The 21,728-nt window shown below is 37.3% G+C and overlaps 1 long non-coding RNA gene across 1 annotated transcript; it reads right to left on the reverse strand.

The window, feature by feature from the left end:
* Positions 1 to 7,537: 7,537 nt before the first annotated feature.
* On the reverse strand, positions 7,538 to 19,588 carry LOC128315139 (uncharacterized). The gene is made up of 3 exons (XR_008297589.1): positions 19,445 to 19,588; positions 17,825 to 18,115; positions 7,538 to 10,497 (listed from the first exon to the last, which is right to left on the reverse strand). It is a non-coding gene; the product is annotated as an uncharacterized LOC128315139 (long non-coding RNA).
* Between the last annotated feature and the right edge of the window lie 2,140 nt (positions 19,589 to 21,728).

A 21,728-nucleotide genomic window follows, 5' to 3' on the forward strand; every position in this document is an offset into this window, starting at 1 on the left:
GCTTATTTATTTGATTTTTCCCCATATGACTAGTAGAACACGAACTCTACTGGGACCTTGTAAATTCTCTAACAGAAGCAGAGCTGTCCTCCACTGTGCTTTTTTTTGGATTATCCATGGGCTTTCAAGGCACATGGCATGCCAAGCAGTGTGAGACAGAGTGCAGATCATCTGTGGGATGTGATGGCTTCCTGTTTGTTAAGTTATACATCCTAGATTTAACTGCAAAAAAGAGATTTTCCCAGAGAATCGAAGCTACTGCTAACAGTGTTATCCGTTCGGCTTTCATTATGCTCCAAGTTTTCCTTAAGGTCATCTGGAGGAAGGAGTGTGGGCTTAAGAAACTTCTAGCTCCACCATTAACTAGCCAAACAGCTTTGCACATTGTCATTTAGCCTTCCTTGGTCTCATTGATTCATGAAACATTGTTCGAGGACCCACAGTATGCCGGATGCCATTCAGGGCTGCCCTAGATTCGGTACCCAGATCAGAACTTCATTTTCCCAGGAAGAAGGAGCTTTTGTGGCGGGTAGAGCAGAGAGCTAAAATACTTATTAGATCCAACAAAGGCCTGATGAACAGAAGATTCTACCAGGAGAGGCCTGAGACTGCAACAACAGTATAATCCAGAGTCAAAGACTCATCTTTGCCTACATGTGAGGTCCACAATATTTGAGAAGTGAGTGTGGTGTGCTTATGGAAACTTCCTGCTTTGCAGCATCATAAATGTGAGAGAACTGAAATAACAAATGAATATTAATGTTAATACAACCCCTATGGAGTCTATGGAAACTGTATAGATTATATACAAAATTATCATAAACATATTAGAAATACCTTATGAATATGAGTACAAACAGCTATGAGGACACATAAAAGTTTGGAATTAACAACTCATGGAGGATTGAAGAAGGATTCAATGGGAAACGCTATAGTTAATCACTTTCTTAAAGGTAAAATAACACATTTCAATAAAAAGAGGAAACATTTCAAAAGTGTCAGTATATGAAAAGGCATGGGAAAATAATGGCACTGTGGAAGAATGTATCAGTTACGAATGTTATCCATTGCAAGTAACAGAACACTCAGTGACAGTAGGTTTTTTGTTGTTTTTGTTTTATTACATAGGAAGAAAAGTCTCAATAGGTCTTTGCTGGATATGGTTCAGGGAATTAGGTATGTCTTTCCTTTATGGTGGCAGGGAGGCTGCGAGAGCTCCAAATATCACACACAAACTTCAGTCAAAAGGAAGAGAAAAGACAAAATGGTGACACCAGCCATCCTATTTTACCTGGAAAGATAGAGCTTTGCTAGAACCTTCTTCCCTTCTCCTATGATTTTAGCTAAAGTCACACATTACCTTTCATCTTCCTTCTACCCCACCACCTCTGTTAGCAACAAGACAGTCTAGGAAAGCAAACATTTAGCTGAGAACATTGCTGTGTTGAAAAACAACAAAACAAAACAAACCCAAAAAACAAAAAACAAACAAACAAAAAAAAACCCAAAGTATTAAGTTAGGAAGAATAAAGGATGAACCAACAGGGAATAGGAAAAAATTACATATGGCTAGAACATACAGTCTTTGGGAAGAAAGGCAGGGAGAGCTTTAAAATGAAGTCTAGAAGTAAAGTTGTGGTCTGATTGTAAAAGCCCCTTTTGGCATTATTTACAAGTATTGGCTTTGTTCCTCAAAACAGAATAGACTAAGGGTGCCTGGGTGGCTCAGTCAGTTAAGCATCTGACTCTCGCTCAGGTCATGATCTCACTGTTCGTGAGTTGGAGCCCCACATTGGCTCTGTGCTGACAGCTTGGAGCCTAGAGCCTGCTTCAGATTCTGTGTCTCCCTCTCTCTCTGCCCCTCCCCCTCTCATACTCTCTCAAAAATAAATAAATATTTTTTAAAAAAGTAGGGAATAGACTAATACTCTTTTAACTTCAAGATTCGGTAAGATACCTTGTCAACAATCTCTAACATTCTATAGAATGTCCTTATTGGAACATTAGCAGTTTTCTCTTATTCCTAAACTTGTTGCTTGCACCATTTTCCTTAAAACCCAGTAAATGTAGAACAGAAGACCTTCTTCCTCCTCTTTCTCTCTCATCACATCAATGCTAGGACCTTGGCTACATAAAGAATAATATAACCAAAAGTTATAGAGAAATTAAAGTTAAGAGAAAGCAGATGCTTGTGATATAGATATATCCAGCATCAAGGAAAAGCAATGGGATGACCAAAGGACCCAGAGGCAAAAACTTCTGTTCAAGTCCCGACTGTCACAAATGAGCTGTGTGTGCTCTAGTTAACTCAATCTCTGGGCTGGTATCATGGAGGGAAAGGTAAAATGATAGAATTGAACTAGTAAAATTCTAGATTCTCTTCTAGTTCTGTGATTATTTGTTGATCTATTCCCGCTAGCTCCTCCAAGTAGGCACATACACCATGGCTGTATTTATTAACGACTTAGAGAATGTGATTTAATGGGAAAGCAATCAAGGCAAAAAAAGAGTCCCTTATTAGGAGAAATATGGATCTCTAACTTAGCTAGATGCACAATCTTTGTGCAGCTAACAGTTTTGCTATAAAGGAACCTATTAAACAATATCCTCTTAATTTGGGGGTCTTACACTTCTATGAATCTAACTTCTCTTATTTCACTGTCATGCATTTTGAAGTCTTGGGTTTTTGGGTAATTTTGCTATTTCTTTCCGTGCACATTTCTGCCCATTAAGCTTGGCACTGCCGCCTTCATGCTTCTAGACAGTCACAAATATCCTTAAATGTCTTTCAGGCATGACTGTGCTTATAAGAATGAGGAGGTTTTGCAATTGGGTTCAGGGAAATAATGACCTCTCTGCCATTTATCATCAATAAGCCCTTGACAATAGTACATGTAGGCACTCTGCTTGGACATAGATGCCAAGCGAGGCTACTCAACTAGCACCCAGGCTCTGTTGTTTATTGCTCTTCTTGGATCATTTCCTTCATTTAATTTTGGCAACTTACCAAAGTGAAAGAAGACATTTGCTGCTATTGTGGCTGAGATCAGCCCACTTGTCAAACAAACTGTGAGATTTTGGGGGAAACTTTTCAGTCCCAGGGACCAAAGACAACAATGCTCACTGATGGGGAAAATCTTTATTGCTGTGAGTGTTGAGCATGCTGTTGTTGCAGGAGAGCTGTGACATTTTTCTAACTGGATTGCATCTGCACTTTTAAAAGACAGACAACTAGAGTATCACTGGAGATAATAGGATCTGGGACTGGAAAGCCTTCATATTTTATTAGGGCTACGTTGATCCCATTTCTTTAAGTCACTGGAGTGTTATTTCACATTCCAGTGTCTGCATAACTGTATTGCCTTTGTTTCTCAGTTCCATTTAAAATTCCCCGGCATATCAAGTCTAGTGAATGTCAGTGAAGATAACTATCAACATGTAATAACTTCCAACTACAGAAACGTGTAACTTGAAAACACTTAAATGAACAGGTCTTTCTGTAATAAGTGGGAGCCAAGGGAAGACAAATTAACTCCAGCCACTGTGTGTATGTCAGATTTCATTTGAATTTTGACTGTATATAGACACAGACATTCATTACAGATGGTCAAAGAACTGGAGTATGTTCCAGTGAATAATAAGGCTACATAAACCAAATGAGAGACTGAAAACCTTTATATTGACCAGCTTCAAAACCATGTAGGAATCAGGAAAAGATAGAACTCAAATTGTAACTACAAGGAAATCCTAAATAAGAACTTAATTCAGTAACTTGCTTAAAACTCTGTTTTGGTTATCTATTGCCACATAAAAAAACATGGCAAACTTAATGGTTTTAAGCAACAATTTATTATTACCATTACTGATTCTGTGAGTCTCCCATGAGACTGCAGTTAGCTATTGGAAGGGTCTGGACTCTGCTAAAGATTCAGTTGTAACACTGAAGGATGGATATACAGGATGTATACTTCAATAACAGGTGCATCATTTGCCTGAGGTGGGACACCTTAGGACTGACCAGATATCTTTCTTTCCATGCTCCTTCCTCACATGAATAACTTGAGCTTCCACAGAACATGGAAGTCCGAGGGAGCTGGCTTTCCTTGGAGCCTCAATTCTAAGAGACAAAAATAAAAAGAACCTGGGTGGCTCAGTCAGTTAAGCATCTGACTCTTGATTTTGGCTCAGATCATGATGTCATGGTTGGTGAGTTTGAGCCCTGAATTGGTCTATGCACTGACAGTGCTGAACCTGCTTGGTATTCTCAATCTCTCCCTTTCTCTGTCCTTCTCCTGCTTGCAACCTGTCTCTTTCTCAAAATAAATAAACTTAAAAAAAAAAAGAGTTCTTATGTCCTAGCATCAGAAGTCAGACAGTATTATTTCTATCACATATTACTTATTTACAAGTTAGTCATAAGAGTCAGTCCAGATTCCTGGGAAGGGAATTACACATGGCATGAATATTAGGAGGCTTGGTCCTTTGAAGTCCATCTTTAAAGAATCTAATACGCTCACTACATAAGTGAATTGTTATAGCTTACTATGTGCCAACTATTACAATAAGTAATTTTAAATAGATTTTTTATTCTAATCTTTACAACAATCCAGTGATTATGTGGTATTATTAGCTTTATTTTATAGATAAATTAATTGATGCAAATATTTATTGATGGCAATCTATGGCAGACTGTGGTAGACAGAATTCTAAGCTGTCTTCCATGATCTCTGCCTCATAGTGTTATGTTTGTGACTTTGCTATGTTACGTGGAAAAAGGGATTTTCCAGATTTAATTAAGTTTCCTAATCAGTTGACCTTATTAGAGAGAAATATTAACTACAACTACTCTATGTGTATGTCAGGTTTAATTTGAGTTTTGACTGAACGTAGACAGACATTCCATCGCAGATGGTCAAGGAACTAGAATGTGTTACAGTGAATAACAAGACTACATAAACCAAATGAGAGACAAATACCTTACATTATAGAGCAGCTTTTTATCAACCAGCCTCAAAATCACATAGGAACTAGGTTCCTATACAGCATATTAGCCTAACCTGATCTCACAAGTCCTTTTTGAGAGCAGAGAATTTTCTCCAGTTGGTAGCAGAAGGGAAAGTCAGAGATATGAAGTACTTGAAGGGTTCAAAGGGTCATTGCTAACAATGAAGATAGAAGAGGCCATGTGCAAAGGTGCACAATAGCCTTCAGGAGCTGTGAGTGCCCCCTGGCCAACAGCCAACAAGGAAATGAACGGCGTCTACACTTGCAAGAAACTATATTCTGCCAACAACCTAAATACACTTTGAAGCAGGTTCTTCTCATGAGTCTCCACATGAGCTCTACCTGCTTGTAATTTTGATTTTCACCATGTAACCTCCTAAGCAGAGAATCTAGTTGAGTTGCCTGGGTTTCTGGCTTGCAGAAGTTTGGGCTAATAAGTGGACTTTTTTCATTAAATTGTAGCAATTTGTTATATAGGAATGGAAAACTAATTTGATATTTATAAGAATTTTCTTTTGCTGTGCAGAAGCTTTTTATCTTCATAAGGTCCCAAATGTCCATCAACTGATGAATGGATAAAGAAATTGTGGTGTATATACACAATGGAGTACTACGTGGCAATGAGAAAGAATGAAATATGGCCCTTTGTACAAACATGGATGGAACTGGAGAGTGTTATGCTAAGTGAAATAAGCCATACAGAGAAAGACAGATACCATATGTTTTCACTCTTATGTGGATCCTGAGAGACTTAACAGATACCCATGCGGGAGGGGAAGGAAAAAAAAAAAGGAGGTTAGAGTGGGAGAGGGTCAAAGCATAAGAGACTCGTAAAAACTGAGAACAAACTGAGGGTTGATGGGGGGTGGGAGGGCGGGTAGGGTGGGTGATGGCTATTTAGAGGGCACCTTTTGGGATGAGCACTGGGTTTTGTATGGAAACCAACTTGACAATAAACTTCATATATTGAAAAAAAAAGAATTTTCTTGATGGCATACCCTTGCTTGACCATCACCCTTTTCAAGTCTTATTATCCCACTTTTATGCCATTTTTTTAGTTATTTATTTCTAATAACTCCAAACTTACAAACCTTGTCTCAGAATATGATGTTGGAGCATACAGTATAGCATAGTTGTTAACAGAGCTGGTTTAAAAAAGAGATGGGCAGAAGGGAATTCTGCAGTGAGGTCACCCTTAACCAGATGGCAACAGAGATGCAATACTGGTGAAAACTGGATGGATGGCAATTCCTGATATAAAACTGCCTTACATTTACTGAAACCTTCCTTTCTGGTAAACCAGAATGGGTTGAAGGTGGGAGATGGTGCATTGGCTTGTGCAATATCTCTAGCATTCAAGTAATGTAGGAGTAATGGTTATTTTTAAAATTGTGGAATTGATTGCTTTTTTGCCAGATGTCACTGATGAGCTAAAAAAAGAGAGTGATAAGTTCAGGTAAGTCAATGACCAATTTGTAATATGAAAGTAAAATTTCTGGGGAACCTGGGTGGCTCAGCCGGTTAAGTGTCTGACTTCAGCTCAGGTCATGATCTTGAGGTTCATGAGTTCTAGCCCCGTGTCGGGCTCTATACTGACAGCTCAGAGCCTGGATCCTGCTTCGGATTCTGTGTCTCCCTCTCTCTCTGTTCCTCCCTTACTATGCTCTGTCTCACTGTCTCTCAGAAAGAAAGAAAGAAAGAAAGAAAGAAAGAAAGAAAGAAAAGAAAGTTTCTTCCATGGCAGCACTAACAGAGGGTCTTCTCAGCTAGAGCCAGAGAGTGAGCTCCACACTGAGGTTCAAGCCTAGAACTCAATGGTGAATCCTACAGAGCTACAAAGAATGATAAATTCATAGCCTTGGAAAGTCTATACTCTAAAGTCTGCAAGCAACTAGGAAATGGAAGCTCAGTGGTGGAGTGATGGCTATCCACTGGAGACCAATATTAATAAGCAGAAATGTTGTGAAACTGCACCTGCTGTTGTGGGGATGATATGATTACAGAAAGGCGGAGGCTAGGTGGTAGCATTTAATCATCAGACACAGAGTTGAGTATATTTAGCATTATGGGTAGTAAGGTTGGAATAGAAACCTGGGGGCGCTGACCCACAGGGATCTATGTTTATGGCTCATTTACCATGGTATTCTCAAGAACCAGGAAAATGGACAATCAAAAAAGTATAGCTTAATATATATAATCAAAAAAAGATTAAGGGCAGATGAACTGATATTAGCCACCTTGGTGAAATACTATTATTCGTCATCCAGTTTCGAGACCTGAGCTTGACTGAAGAAGATACAAGTGAATTTGAGGAAGGATCCTGCTATGCTATAGCAATTCACCCAATCTTTCCCCAAAAGAATCTGTATACATTGGGGGTGGTAGAATACCCAGAATTTGTGAAAGTTGTCAGTTATAAGTTCAACCTATAATGAGATCAAGGACCCCAAATCCCACTGTGACCACCTATTATAGAGGAATGCCAAGTGATAAATGGAGTTATTGTCCAATTCCAGAGAAAACATGGGTTCATTATGTGGTCATTTCCTAAACTTGGAATTTTTAATGGGATGGATATATTTACAGCTAGGGAAGACAGTAATTAATATCCATTCCAGGCTTGATCAATGATACTTAAACTTTCCTGCTGTATGTCATGGTAGAGTCCAAGAGGATCTTGCTAGTCCTCTGCATAAGGAATCCTGAAAGACAGTGGCAAGAAAAAAATCGTCCCAGTGGTCCGAGTTTGTGTAGCGCATCTACTCTTCTCTCTCACATAAAGAAAGAAGTGGCCTGTTGTAAGGACATACCCAGATTCCTGACCAGTTGTAAATGGCTGGGCCAATTGATCAGTAGCTTGGAAAGAGCAAGACTGAAGAGGAAATCTAGAGAAAGACATATGAATGGACTCATGGTGTGTAGATTTTTGTAGCCCACATTAATGTCAACTAGAGAATACTTTGCATAGGAGGCATTAATAAGCTTGTGGGCAGGATGATTCATCCAGTATGTCAACTACCCTCTGTACTTATCTGTGCCAGTGCTCACAAAGTAGACCCATAAATGGACTAATCATGGTAAAAGAGATGTTAGCTATAAATGAGTCTATAGTATGGGCTTATTCTAACAGGTCTGAAATAGCCACTATTGCTGTTAAATGTCTGACTTGTCAGCAAAAGTGTTTGATGCTCAGCTCTTGAAATGCTATCAGTTCTCAAGATTAATCAACTACTTGATAGCAAGATGATTACATCAGATTTCATCCACCCTGGAATAGGCAGTAATGAACACATGTGTTGGTATGTGTTTTCCTTTCCTGCCCTTAGTGTCTTGGTCAGTATTTAAAGGCTTACAGTGTGTCTGATTTACTGACACTTTATCTTGTATGATATTTCTTCAGATAAAAGGACACATTTTGCAGAAAAATGATCATAACATTGAGCATGGCCCAAAGGATAATTAGCCTTACTATTTTCTATACAACACAAAGCCTGACGGTCTAATATAATGCTGCAATGACCACTCAAAGGCATGCCTGAGGCTCCAGCTTGCAAATAATACCTTGCTGCTTTGGAGAATTGATTTCTGATATGGTATATACTTTTTAGCTAATGGCCATTTTGTCCTGAGTCTCTGATACTTAGATTATGTGAGTCCAGAAATGATGGGATGGAAGCAGAAGTAACCCCTCTCGCCATCATTCCCAGTGAACCATTTAGAGAATCTGTGCCTCTTGCCCTTGCAATTTTACATTTGGCAGATCTAGAGTTCCAAAATTATGACTTCTACCTGGCATTTTGAGTTCCTCATGCCAGTAGACTTGCACACAAGAATGTTACCCTATTGGCAATGGTAATGGGCTCTAATCATTGTGAGGAAGTAGAATTGCTTCTACACAAAGTAGCAGAAAGTAGTATACCCAAGCCTCTAGAGACATACTACAGCATCCTTGGTGATCTCAAACTTTGTTTTAACCATGAACAGACCCTAGCCAAATAAGGGCTCAGTCTCTTGAGGTATAAAGATCTGTCACCTATTTCATTAGCCCACAACAGGAGAAATGTTGGCCAAGAGTGAGAGAAAAGAGGCAGATGATGAATATTACCTAAGCCTCAAGACCAATTACAGCAGTGGCAGCTGTAGCTCAACCTGCTGATCTTTCTTTTGAGAATTCTTTTTTTTTTCTATAAGTATTGCCAAGCACCTTCTTGAGGAATCAGTACGATAAGTTTAATGTGAGGATTGCATGGATCTCACCACTGAAATGAATGGATTGTATAAGACATTGTTTGTATTTTACACACATTCCCTGAAATCAACCAGTTCATTCACTCTGATTCCAAGAGTCAAAACCTGCATCTCTTGCCCATGAGGCTGTCCACAGAATGTTGAGTTTATTTTACTCACACAGATAGAGTGGGAACCACCTTAAAACTTATGTCTCGGGGTGCCTGGGTGGCTCAGTCAGTTAAGTGTCCGACTTTGGCTCAGGTCATGATCTCATGGTTCATGAGTTCAAGCCCCACATTGGGATCTGTGCTGACAGCTGAGAGCCTAAAGCCTGTTTTGGATTCTGTGTCTTCTTTCTCTCTGCCCCTCCCCGGCTCCTGCTCTGTCTTTCTCTGTCTCTCAAAAAATAAATAAATGTTAAAAAAAAAAAACTTATGTCTCTCCAGGCACAACTCTTGAACAATAATTTTGTTATGAGGGTATGAATTCTCTCTTACACCTTGACTTAGACAATTCTAAGATGTGATGTACTCTGTAGGCTAGCTTTTTTAGATTGAGCTGGGATTTCTGTCTGTAAAACTTTGCTTAGTACATCTACACTTCTCTTTCCATTCTTATTATATTTTCCCTTGAATTTTAGACATACTTCTTCCTACCCTAGTTACGAAGGAGCAATTCATGTTCAGGGTCAAATAGCTCAGCCAGTATGTTTGTGCAGACCCTAGTGTGGTAAATATTTAGTACTTTATTCTGAGTGAGATAGAGTGCCATTGAAGTTTTAAGCAGAGGAATGACATGGTTTTACTTTACTGGACATTATATGAAGCCAAGCCTCCACAGGACAAGAATGGAATCAAAGAGACTAACAAGAGACGATGATAATTTAGGTGAGGGTGATAGCATTGTTGGTTGATATAAAGTAGTCAGATTCTGGATAGATTTTGAAAGTAGAGCTCATATTTGTTGATTAAATGGATTCACACCTAAAGGAAAGGAAGATTTCAAGAATAACCTTAAGATATTCGCCTGGATAATTGGAAGGAAGGAATTGACAGTTAGTGAGAAGGTAGAAACAGAGTTGTTTTTTTTTTTTTTTAATGCATAATAATGCAACTGGAGAAAAGCAAAAACCAGGTCAATTTTACCAGTGTGATAGCATCTAAGATGTTTTTCTCTCCTTTTCCTCTTTCATTTAAAGCCAAATCAGAACTGGAACATCCAACTTCTATGCTTCCCATATCTTCCAAGCCCATTCTTGAATTCCTGTTCAACACAAAATCCAGCACAACTTTAGGAAGCCATTTTACACAAGGTCTTACCTTCATATCAACCCCCTTTGGGCTATTATCATGTTTAGAGCTGCAGACTCGGGAATTAGACTGAATTCAAAATTTGACTCAATTGCTAATTTGCTTGGGAAGGTCACAAAACTTTAAAACAATCCATCTGTAAAAAGGGAATAATGATAGTAACTCAGTAACTCAGGATTATGTAATAAATAAGATAGTAAAATGATAGGTTTAAATAATTTAGGCTGTGTATTCTGGTAAGTGTTTAACAACCAGATCCCCAGGAAAGAAAGAAAGAAAGAAAGAAAGAAAGAAAGAAAGAAAGAAAGAAAGAAAGAAAGAAAGAAAGAGAAAGAAAGAGGAAAGAAAGAGAGAAAGAAAGAATGAAAGAGGAAAGGAAGGAAGGAAGCAAGGAAGGAGGGAAGAAGGGAAGGGAAAGTAGAAGTAGAGTTGAATAGATATGTACCAGATTGGATCCATTGTGCAGATAAGAGCCAGCTCCAGCATATGAGTAGGTTTGACACAGTGCTTCACATATAATATATATTCATAACTATTAGCTATTGGCATTACTATTTGTAAATACATTCCACTTTGGATACTGTATTACATTGTATATTTATATATCAGTCTTTCTTCCTATATTGTTCTTGAGGTCAGAGATCATGGTTACATGGTTTGAAAAACCTAATAAGACACTCTGACCTCTTTTCTAGTCTTTCTTACCCCTTTTCAGGAATAAAGACCCATGTCTTTATTATAGTGTATGGGTATGACCATCCTGTCTACTTCCATCTCTCCCAAAGCTGAACTGGCTAGGTTAGTTTTGCTACCCCAATTGCCTCACCTCTGGTCTTTTATCTAAGCCTTCTTTTACCTGCTGCTTATTGAAAAATATTAACTAAATGAATTATTGAACTAATGTACTAAGATAGTGGACTATAGAAAGAATATCAATCCTAAAGATTTAGTGCAAACACCAGAATGTTACTTTGAGAGGTATAGATGCACTCATAATTAGGCCTTGGAAGATAATACTTACAAATAATTAATAATAATAATAATGATAGGAAAAAGTCACATAATAGATACAGATATCACTAATAAAAATAATAAATATAGCTATACTATGAGGGACATTTGTCTAAGCATTTTCTCTCCATTTTAAAAATTAATAATCACAGCAGCCCCATGAGATATACAGCATTATTTCTATTTTACAGAAATTAGCAGCAAGGGACACTTGGGAGAGAAATAATGACTGGACCTTTAATGGTAAGTATAGGGACCTAACGATTGAAAGCCCCATTTGATTAGGTTGGAATTAAGGAGAGGTCGGTATGGCTGCTGTTGGGACTTTTTTTCTGGCTCAACTGGGACTAATTCAGGAAAACTGGGTATGCTGAATCTGCATATGGGAAATCAGTGCGTCTATTTATAAAAAGTTGAAGAAGATAGAGAAGAGGAAGAAAGGACAATGGTGCATATAAAGATCACAAATCAACACAAATGTGAGGAATGAGTCTGGTATGGAGAAAGAGTTCATTTACATCTAGCATACATTTAGTACCTTCTCCTAAGACATTCTCCTGAATTTGAATTATTTTTATTTTCACAACACAATCCTTATAGGTAGGTATTCTTATCTCATCTGTGTGTATGTGTGTGTGTGCATGTGTGCTATTTGGATTTTGATGTTACTTTCTTCCTCAAGACTAGGAGTTCTGTCTTCATTGCTCGCTACCTGGTAGCTGCTATATCAATGAATCTCAATAAAAAGATATAAATAGTTAAAGAGAATAAACAAATCCCTAAAGAGATAAACAAATCTAACCTATTTTTAATTTATATTACATATTTATTTTTACTTAGTGGTCATCTAGCTAAGTTTGACCTAGTTTGCATATAGAAAATCTACAAACTTTTTGGTGAACTGGAATAAAAAGAGAAATGATTTAGTATCTTCTGTTGATGTAATCACATATAAAGGGATTGAATTTATACTTGTACTAGTGTGTGTAACACTTAACTATCAGAAGCTTGTCCGCATTATTTAATCCTTGAAATATAGTTTATATAAATAATTTTATTAAAAAAAGTTTTGATCAATTCTAGACAGAAATCTGCCACCGTAATTTTTTACATAGTATACTGGAGTTGATACCTAACCATTCCTCAATCAAGAATACCTGAACATCATTGACCTTGGAAATTATATTAGTCGAGGTTTACAATTTCAAGTAACAAAATCCTAAATTGTATTAATTAGACAACACAGGCAATATTTTAACTCAAGAAATGTAAGGTATAAATGAACATTCAGTACATAAGAAAGTTGGGAATGCAGCTGAGGCTTAGGAACCCCTAGAAACGGGACTTGAAGGACTCTAGTCGGGCATCCATTTGCCTAATTATTTTTGTGAATATACAAAAGTATAAAAGTTTCTTCTGTGTGGCAGAAAGCATGGCTTTTAATACTTTCTATGTTTTTCATCTTAAAGTTTTAAATCTCAGAGACAGACGTATCTGATTGGTCTTGGGTGGTGGAGTCCCCCAGCCTGGACCTGTGACATTAGCGGGGAATCAAGGAACCCTATTTCTATCAGCTTTGGTCAGATTTATACTCTTGCGCCAATGAAGGTGCTTAAAAGATGGAGTCATGAAAACATAGCCCTCATTGACAGAACTCTTAATTGCTGGTGAGAATTCTAGAAGACGGAATTCCAGGCAGAACAAGCAAAAGCTACCCAGGATAGATATATAAAGCACAGTTTCCAGTTCTTATGTCAGTGGTCACTGGGGACCCAATAACCTCTTTAATATGGTTCAGAATGGTCCTAGGGTGCCAACTCTCAGATTGCAGGGGGCTCTTTTTACAGGTTGGACCTAGCAGGCATAGCTCTCCCCTGTTCTTTGTTATTCCTTCTCACAAAAGGAGCACTGTTAGTATTCACAACACACTTGATAAAATGAAATCATCTATTTACTCAATACCAAAGGCAGTGTTAGATATTAATTAACCCTTGTCGTTGCTATAGAAAAATAATAACATTTCTCTTTTCTTTTCTTTTTTTTTTTCACTAAGATTGTAATTTAGCTGTAGTTCCATTCCTGAGTCTCCTTCCTTAACAGGCAGTGACCTTTAACAAATATCTACAAACGACATTAATATTTTCCTTCTCAGTCCTTGCCCTCTCCACCCGTTGTCTCTGCTCTGTCTTTCAAATCACATTGGGTCATACAGAGGACACATGCTAGATGTTTGGATTCTAGAATTACAAGCTTCACAGCCAATTTGTATTTGCATAAAAGCAGACTCCTTTTTCAGACATTAGACACACATAGCAGCTTTCAGCCTGCCAACTTTATTACTGTTCATTTCACCATCCTACACTAGCTTTTGCTGAAAAGAGTAGCATAAATCTCAGTGTATAAAGGTAGTATCCCATAATCACTCATCAAAGAAATAAGATATTACCTTATTCTACGATACACGTCAATGATGGGGCATTTGTTAAACCATTTATGATTTGGAAACAAAGGTAATAAAGTCTGATTGAATATCTGAAACAGATATCTTGAAGGATCAATATAGAACTCAGGAAAATAATATATATATATCTTTCATTTTGCCTGGAAGTGCTATGCCAGGAATAGTATCAAAATACTTAGGTACAAATATGGTAACATAATAAAAATGCTTGGATAGGGAGAGACTATCCCATATATTTTAAAATAGACACAAACACACATTCTTTATGCAATGTGTTCACACATTCTAAGTCCCATTTTGTGACTTGCTGAACCAGCTAATGGGTTACTCCATATTCAAAGATTTACACTAAGCCTTTTCTTACCAATTTTCCTTCTACTGTGAGAGTTACTAATGCTGATTGAACTCAGAGGCTCAATGAACAACTTTGCTATCTCAAAAAATACATCCTCTTTGCCAGCAAAATGTTTGGAGTCATTCCAAGAAAAAGAAAAAAAATCTGGTCAACAAGAGAAGGGACCACATTGAAATGTATGCTCTCCTATTTTTAGTCTGGTCATAAATCATTATCCACTCTGGCATTGATTAATTGGTCTTTCTGAAATCGTCCAGAATTCTTATGAAAATCCAGGATAAAGCACGATTACAATATTAGCAGCCAACAGAAAGGGATACATTTCAAAATGTTGTCTGGAGATAACAGCATATAGACAAAATTGTGTCACATTTCAAGCAGCTTTCTGATTATTTACATTTTTTAAGTGATTTAGTTTCTTTTGTCAAAGTCTTCATTCACCCCCTTTCTTATCTTAGGTTCTACAACCGAGCCCGAGAAAGGTGAGAATGACATGCTCCACATCTTCCACCTGTCAGCGTGACACCAGGGCGTCCTGGACCCATTGAAAATTTCCATGTTATGATGTCTAATTCTTCAGGATATTTTTGCTAATGATCGAGTTTTGCATTGGTAATTGAAGCTAGTATCTTAAATAGATTATAAATGGGCTAAAACAGCTGTCTGAATGTCACATACGGTCAGTCTCTTGGAGATTAGACTTGTAATTCTAACGATAGTTTCACTTTGAGAATTAATAAGCTTTTCATTTGAGGACTGTTTGCTGATTCCTGCTTTCTTTCATCCACTTTTTTCTTGCCTTACTGGTCACTCCTCAGTGATTTCATATCGTTCACTTGTGTCAAAGTAACTTTCTCATTGCATTCTATAGTTTGGTAGTTAGCATCCTGAATGCTACACTATTTCTCAGTAAAGACTGGCTATTACTATAAATTTATAAAAGGAAAAAAAGTCTGGCAAGGCATAGGAAAAAAAAATAGACCAATGAATTACATTCAAGAGTCCAAATATAAGGCCATGAATATATGGATATTTGGTATATGACAAAGATATGGACATTTCTTTATATGGATGGCTTTAATATATGGCATGGTGAAACTAGCTAACTATGAGGATTATAAAAAATTATATGTCTATTCTACACAACTCAAAGATTTAAAATTTAGGTGGATTAAACATGAATGAAGTTTATACAGTCAATATGAAAATTTAGGAGCATATCTTTACTCTACCTTTGGAGTGAACAATGTTTTTTTAATGTCCCTGAAGCAAACATCCTGAGGTGCATTTAACTAGAGTAAAATTAAATGAACAATATAGATTAAGTTTAAATAGTTCTATGATGATTGTAAGCCATTTGAGTTGTAAGATTTTAGAGGATTTAAAAATAGAAGGAAAAATAAATGGGCAGATTACTGTTACTCCTAAAATGTTAGTTAAATCTACAAAACTGAACTTTTTAATTAATCAGAAGAAAGAGGAGAGTAGTCCAACTATTATGACGTGCCCATATTTTAATTAACAAATGTACAAGGGTGCCTGGGTAGCTCAGTTGGTAAAGCATCTGGTTCTTGATGACAGCTGCTCAGGTCATGAACTTGCAGTTCGTGAGTTCAAGCCCCACCTCTAGCTCTGTGCTGACAGCACAGAGTCTGCTTGGGGTTCTCTCTCTCCCTCTTTCTCTACCCCTCCCCGGCGTGTGCTTTCTCGAAATAAATAAAATAAACATTTAAAAAAATCTTTAAAAACAAACCAAACAACAAGAACAAAAAACCACTAATGACTGTACAGCACCGTTGTTCTAAGTATTGTTACAAATATTAACCACATTACCCATTGTAACAATTACATGAAGTTGGTGCTATTAGGGTCATCCTCATTTTATGAATGAAGAAAGTAGAAAGAGGTTTGTAACTCATCCCAAGTAAGAAAATGAAGAAGTGGATTCACTGAGATGTGAACCTAGGCAGTTCAGTTATAGATCTGCCCTGTCAACCAGTAACTTGTATTGGTTTCCTCACAATTTTGTATGGAAAGAGCAATTAACACTAAAGTGCTTTTCCTTCTGGAAATGGAAAATGCTTGTCTTTTACTTTGATATTTTTCACCTTAAACATCTCATATACGTCAGCTACAATGATGGAAAAAGAAAGCAAATACTCCATTTAGTGACAGTTTATGTATTTCCAGCTTACAATGTAGGCTTGTGACAAAAATCCCCACATCTTCCTATGATTACAATATATGTCCATTTAACTCCTTTTGATGTTTTCTACTAATTAATCTATAATTTTACAAAAATAACAAATTAATTCTTACCCTTTTCAAACATGTAAAATTAGCATAAAGAAAAATAGAATAAATACAAAAAGTAATTTAAATTAGATGAAAATACATTTGGAACAATTAGATTTGGACGGGATGAAATTAATATTCTTAGTTCTTTAAATGTGTAAAACATGGAGCACATGTGGGCTCTTAACAAATATCAGTAGAATGAATTAGTACAGAAATGCATGCTGAAACTCTCAGTCTCTTTGAATGATAATTAACAACTGAAACACTATAATATTTAAAATTATAAAAAAAGTATGCGAATTACTAGTTTGGGAGACAGGGACAACAGAGAGGTGTAAGTAGTGTGCTTAGGAAAGACCTTTATTTCTCAAAAATGTGCAAATGCATGCCTTTTTTTTATGTGTATTTATTTTTGAGAGAGCACAAGAAAGGGAAGGTCAAAGAGAGGGGGACAGAAGATCTAAAGTCGGCTCTGTGTTGATAGAAGCAAGCCCAATGTGGGGCTTGAACTCACAAACTGGAAGATCATGACCTGCACTTAAGTTGGAGGCACAACCGACTGAGCCACCCAGGTGCCCCAGACACATGTCCTTTATAAGTCATATAATCATAACATCTGAGTTTCAGAAAGGTCTAGTCAAAACACTAATCCATCCTTGTTCTCCTTTTATTACACTCCTGACAAGTGGGAAGTCATGATCTTTGAAGAGCTCTGGAAGTAGGAAAACCAAGACGTCCTAACAAAAATAGTGTAGTGGAAAACTAAGTTAACTAAGTGTCAAGATTCCTTGGTTCTAGTTCTGGCTGATCCATTAAAGAATAGAGGAGCAAATCATGTAACCTTGCTGAGTCCACATTTCCTTATCTGGAAAATGAAAAAGTTGGACATAACTGTAAGGTACAATTCTATCAACACTAAACATATGCATTCTATGATTGTATTTTTTGGATAGATTTTTCATCATAAAAATCTTTCCTATAGTCAACCAAAATTGGACTTCATATAATTGTCACCAAAAATTTAGTGGCAACCCTTGAAGAAGTAACTATTCTTTGTTTCAGATATTCATGCATCATAACAAGCCACCCACAAAGCTTAGTGGCAAAAAAAAAAGCAGCAAAAACAAAAGCAAATATTAAAAAAAAAAAACATACATTTTTATCATGATCTGCAAGTTGGTCAGAGCTTGGCAGTCATCAGCTTTTCTCTGTTCTATTCGGCTTCAGCCGGACGGGTCCAAAGACTGATTTTGCTGAAGCATTATTCACTCAGATCTGGTGTTTGATTCTGACTATTGATTTATACCTCATCCTGGGCTGGTGGCCAGAACATTTGCATGTGGTCTTTCCATGTGACCTGAGCTTCTTTCCTCACAACATACTGGCAGGGTTCCAAGGATGACTGTCCAGAGAGATGATCAGGTAAGCTCTACCTCCTTGTATGACCTAGCTGTGGAAGTTATTCAGTATCACTTATTTTTCAATTTATTCATGAGAAGCAAATCACTAAAATTCCAGTGAATTCAAGGGGAGAGGAATCAGTCTTCACTTTTGTTAAGCCTTTTAAATATTTGAATATTAATATCATGATTCCTTAAATTTTATTTTTTTTCTTTGCTAAATGTACTCTTCAGTTTTTTTTAACTTTTTTATCAGAATACATTTTAAGTTTCCCATACTTTTTCTGACTTCAAAAAGATATTGTTTTATTTGTCTATGTTAAATGATACTGTTCTTCTCAAAATTATGAAGAAATAGCTCTCAAAAAATGAATCCAAGATCCTTGGGGTTCTCTCAAATCTTTTGGAGGTGGGTCTGCAATGTTAAAACTACATTTCATTACTTTTTAAATGTTTATTTATTTGTTTTGAAAGAGAGAGGGTCTCAGCACAGAGACCACTGTGGGGCCCAATCTCACGAACGCTGATCGTGACCTGAACTGAAATCAAGACTCAGTTGGTTAACCAACTGAGCCATCCAGATACCCCCAAACTACATTTTAATAATACTAAGGCATTATGTTTATCTTTCATTCTCTAAGAATGTACAGTGAAGATTTCCAATTCTACATAACAAGTAATTTTACTGTTAAAAGATACTTAAAAAAAATTTTTTTAGAAAACATCTTTCATTCAACATTTTTTTTTTTTTTAGCAATCTCTCTTGACGTTGGCATCAAGATTAATTGCTCTGCATCTGGAAAAATCCAAGTTTTGGCGTTTTAAAGAAAAATGGGATTACATTTTATCATCTCCAGTCTTTTGGTACCTCTTTCATTTTCTGCTCCTTTTGTCAGGTTACTGATAGTAGTGTCACTAGCTAGACCTCAAAACCTGACCTTTACTGCCCACCTGCTTATACCTACGAACTTTGCCCCGCATTTTTTCTTAAGCTCTTCTTTCCAGCTTATCTTTTAACTCAGAACAAAGACCTGACAGGCAGAGCATCCCTTGATGGAAACTGAGACTACCCCTCAAGCAATAACGACTACCCTGTTGAAGAGTCCTGGTGGCCCCAGACCACCTGGTTTGAGCTCAACCTCCGCCTCATGCCTGCGCAGATGGACCATGGAATGACCCATGGAGTGACTGACAGCTACCTTTACCTCATTATAATACTACAATCTCCACCTGAGGAGGAACACAAACCTCATTTACATAACATACAATGTATGTATAAGCATGTTTCCTCAAGGCACATGTGCGACATTCTACCCGCCTCTATACACGAATTCTGAGTACTCACCCTAACCCTAAATAAAAGGAACTCACTCACCCATGTTCAGGGGATCATGGCTTTGGAAGTCATTCCCTGTGATCTCCTTATTTGCTGCAAATAAATTTGTCTTCGTGTGACAACTATACCTGGTGCACTTTCCATCTGTGGCTCACCAAGGAGCGACCTCGTGTTAGCGCAGTTACAGCTATCCAACTATTTTCCCTGATTATAAGTAATTTCCATATTTCTTTAAACTCAGTTCATTCCATTGTCAAAGATTAGCCCTGAGTAAATATTTAGTGAATAATTCAGTTTACCTTAGGCATGGCATTTCAATCTCATTTGTACTCTGACCTACTGAGCTTTCCATCACCTTCTTTCAGATGACTTTAGATCTGGACCGTTATATTGTCTAGAATCTCCTGCCTCTTTTCTTTTCTTTTCTCTTTTCTTTTTTTTTTCTTTTTTACATCTATGGATCCCTTAAAACAGTGCTCTTTGCTTTTTGAAGTGTGATCCCAGATCAGAATCTACCCTTGTTTAGCTTGCTAAAAAATACACATTCCTAGACAACAACCCACTCCTCCTATATCAGAATGTCTGATTTGAGTTGAATTTCTGTCATTTATAACCAAAAGATTTTTAACTGGCATTCTTATAACAGTAAACCTTTTAGGAGTCTTAGCTATCTTACTCAGTCCTCATAAAACCTTATTAGCCCTATTTTATGATTGAGGACACTAAAGAACTAGCTCAAGGTCACATAGCCAGTAATTATCAGAGTTGGGCATGAAATCAGAATGTTATTTATTTGTTTTTCTGCCTCTTAATGTTACCTAAGCAGATTAAACACCTGAGGGGTACTGGGACGGGCTTGGTGGCAAAAAGTCACTTTCACTGGCCCTGCCTCAGAGTCTGGAATTGCCAGCATTCTCCACTCCTTTCAGTTAAAGGCAGCTGTTTAAATGCAAATTATATCTGGGAAGGGTGTCACATTAATAGCTACTACCAGCTATTAACTCCTAAAGACAAATCAGTGTTCTTGTTCTCTAGAGTAGACAAGACTCTTAAAGAATGTAACATTTGGAGCAAATTTTGGAACTGAGGGTGTGGGAAATGGGAAAGGCTGGGAGCATAACGATGCCCTCATGGTAGGGGCTTTGGTAGGGTCACTCACCTCATGGTAGGGTGAGTGACAGACCACAAGTGCTAGAAGGTGTGCAGGCTATGAGAAGTGAGGGTAGGAGGAGGGAGCGCAAGTGTGCTGAATGGGATGTAGAGCGATAATAGCAAAGATTACCTGCTTTCCATGTTTGCATAGAACCATTTAGAACCATTTCAAATTCTGGCATCCATTTTGATCAGGCTTTAGTCTTTATGATAAAACACAGGAAATTACCCCCAAATGTGTAGTGTGTGTTAAATATGAAGAATGAGTCCAAGACTGCCAAATCCAATACACATAAGGTCCCAGCATGAGCTCATATTTGATGATCATTAACATCTTTAACCTTTTCTTCAATTTCTTTAATGAATAAATGTATCTTATTTCCTTAGACTGTAGGACAATTGGACTGTTTTTCTTCAGTGTCATATACATATGCAATGTAAAATATGACACTAAAAGGATTAAATCATGTAATAAACATGACCACACCGCTTTGTTGTCAGAATCGTAACTGGAGCATGATGTTTGAAAGGTAATGCTGAAGCGGCTCTAGATTTATAATTTTTCCAATGAATTACTCATAAAAGGAGATTTCGTAAACCAATAAAGTAATTCCCAGGCTGCATAAATTACTAAATGACTTGTTAAGTTAAAAAATAAGTGGCAACGCTTTTTTGTGCCATAGTGGCTAATGTCAGTGCCTAATAAATTTGTTATACAATGTTATAGGATTTTTTTTTAAAAGGTCATCATTTAGGCTTGGATTAACAATCAAAAAGCAGGAGCTTTTCCTCAAGCTCTAGGTGAACAATGGCACTTGAAAATGAAACACTGGCAAATTGCCCATCTCCTATGGGAAAAGGAGGAAGGAGGCAGCAGCATCTTTGTAAGCAATCACACTAGAGAAGGCAGGCTTCTTCCCGGGGCATTAACAACATCTCCACAGGACTCAGAGATTTTTGTCAAGAGCCACAATTTACACAATAATTACACTCATTGGAGCAAATACTGATCCCAAATTGCCTCCTACTTCTTGTCCTCTCCCCAAACCAAATGTTTTGTCCATGTACCCAAGTTGTTTCAAAGGATTAGTTAATTCATGTATTCATTTAACAAAAACTCGCTTTTGTAAGCGTGTTTTATTTTTCCAAGCAATCATTTCATAAAGCAGAC

Source organism: Acinonyx jubatus, chromosome C2 (genome assembly GCF_027475565.1).
Source record: "Acinonyx jubatus isolate Ajub_Pintada_27869175 chromosome C2, VMU_Ajub_asm_v1.0, whole genome shotgun sequence".
NCBI lineage: Eukaryota > Metazoa > Chordata > Mammalia > Carnivora > Felidae > Acinonyx > Acinonyx jubatus.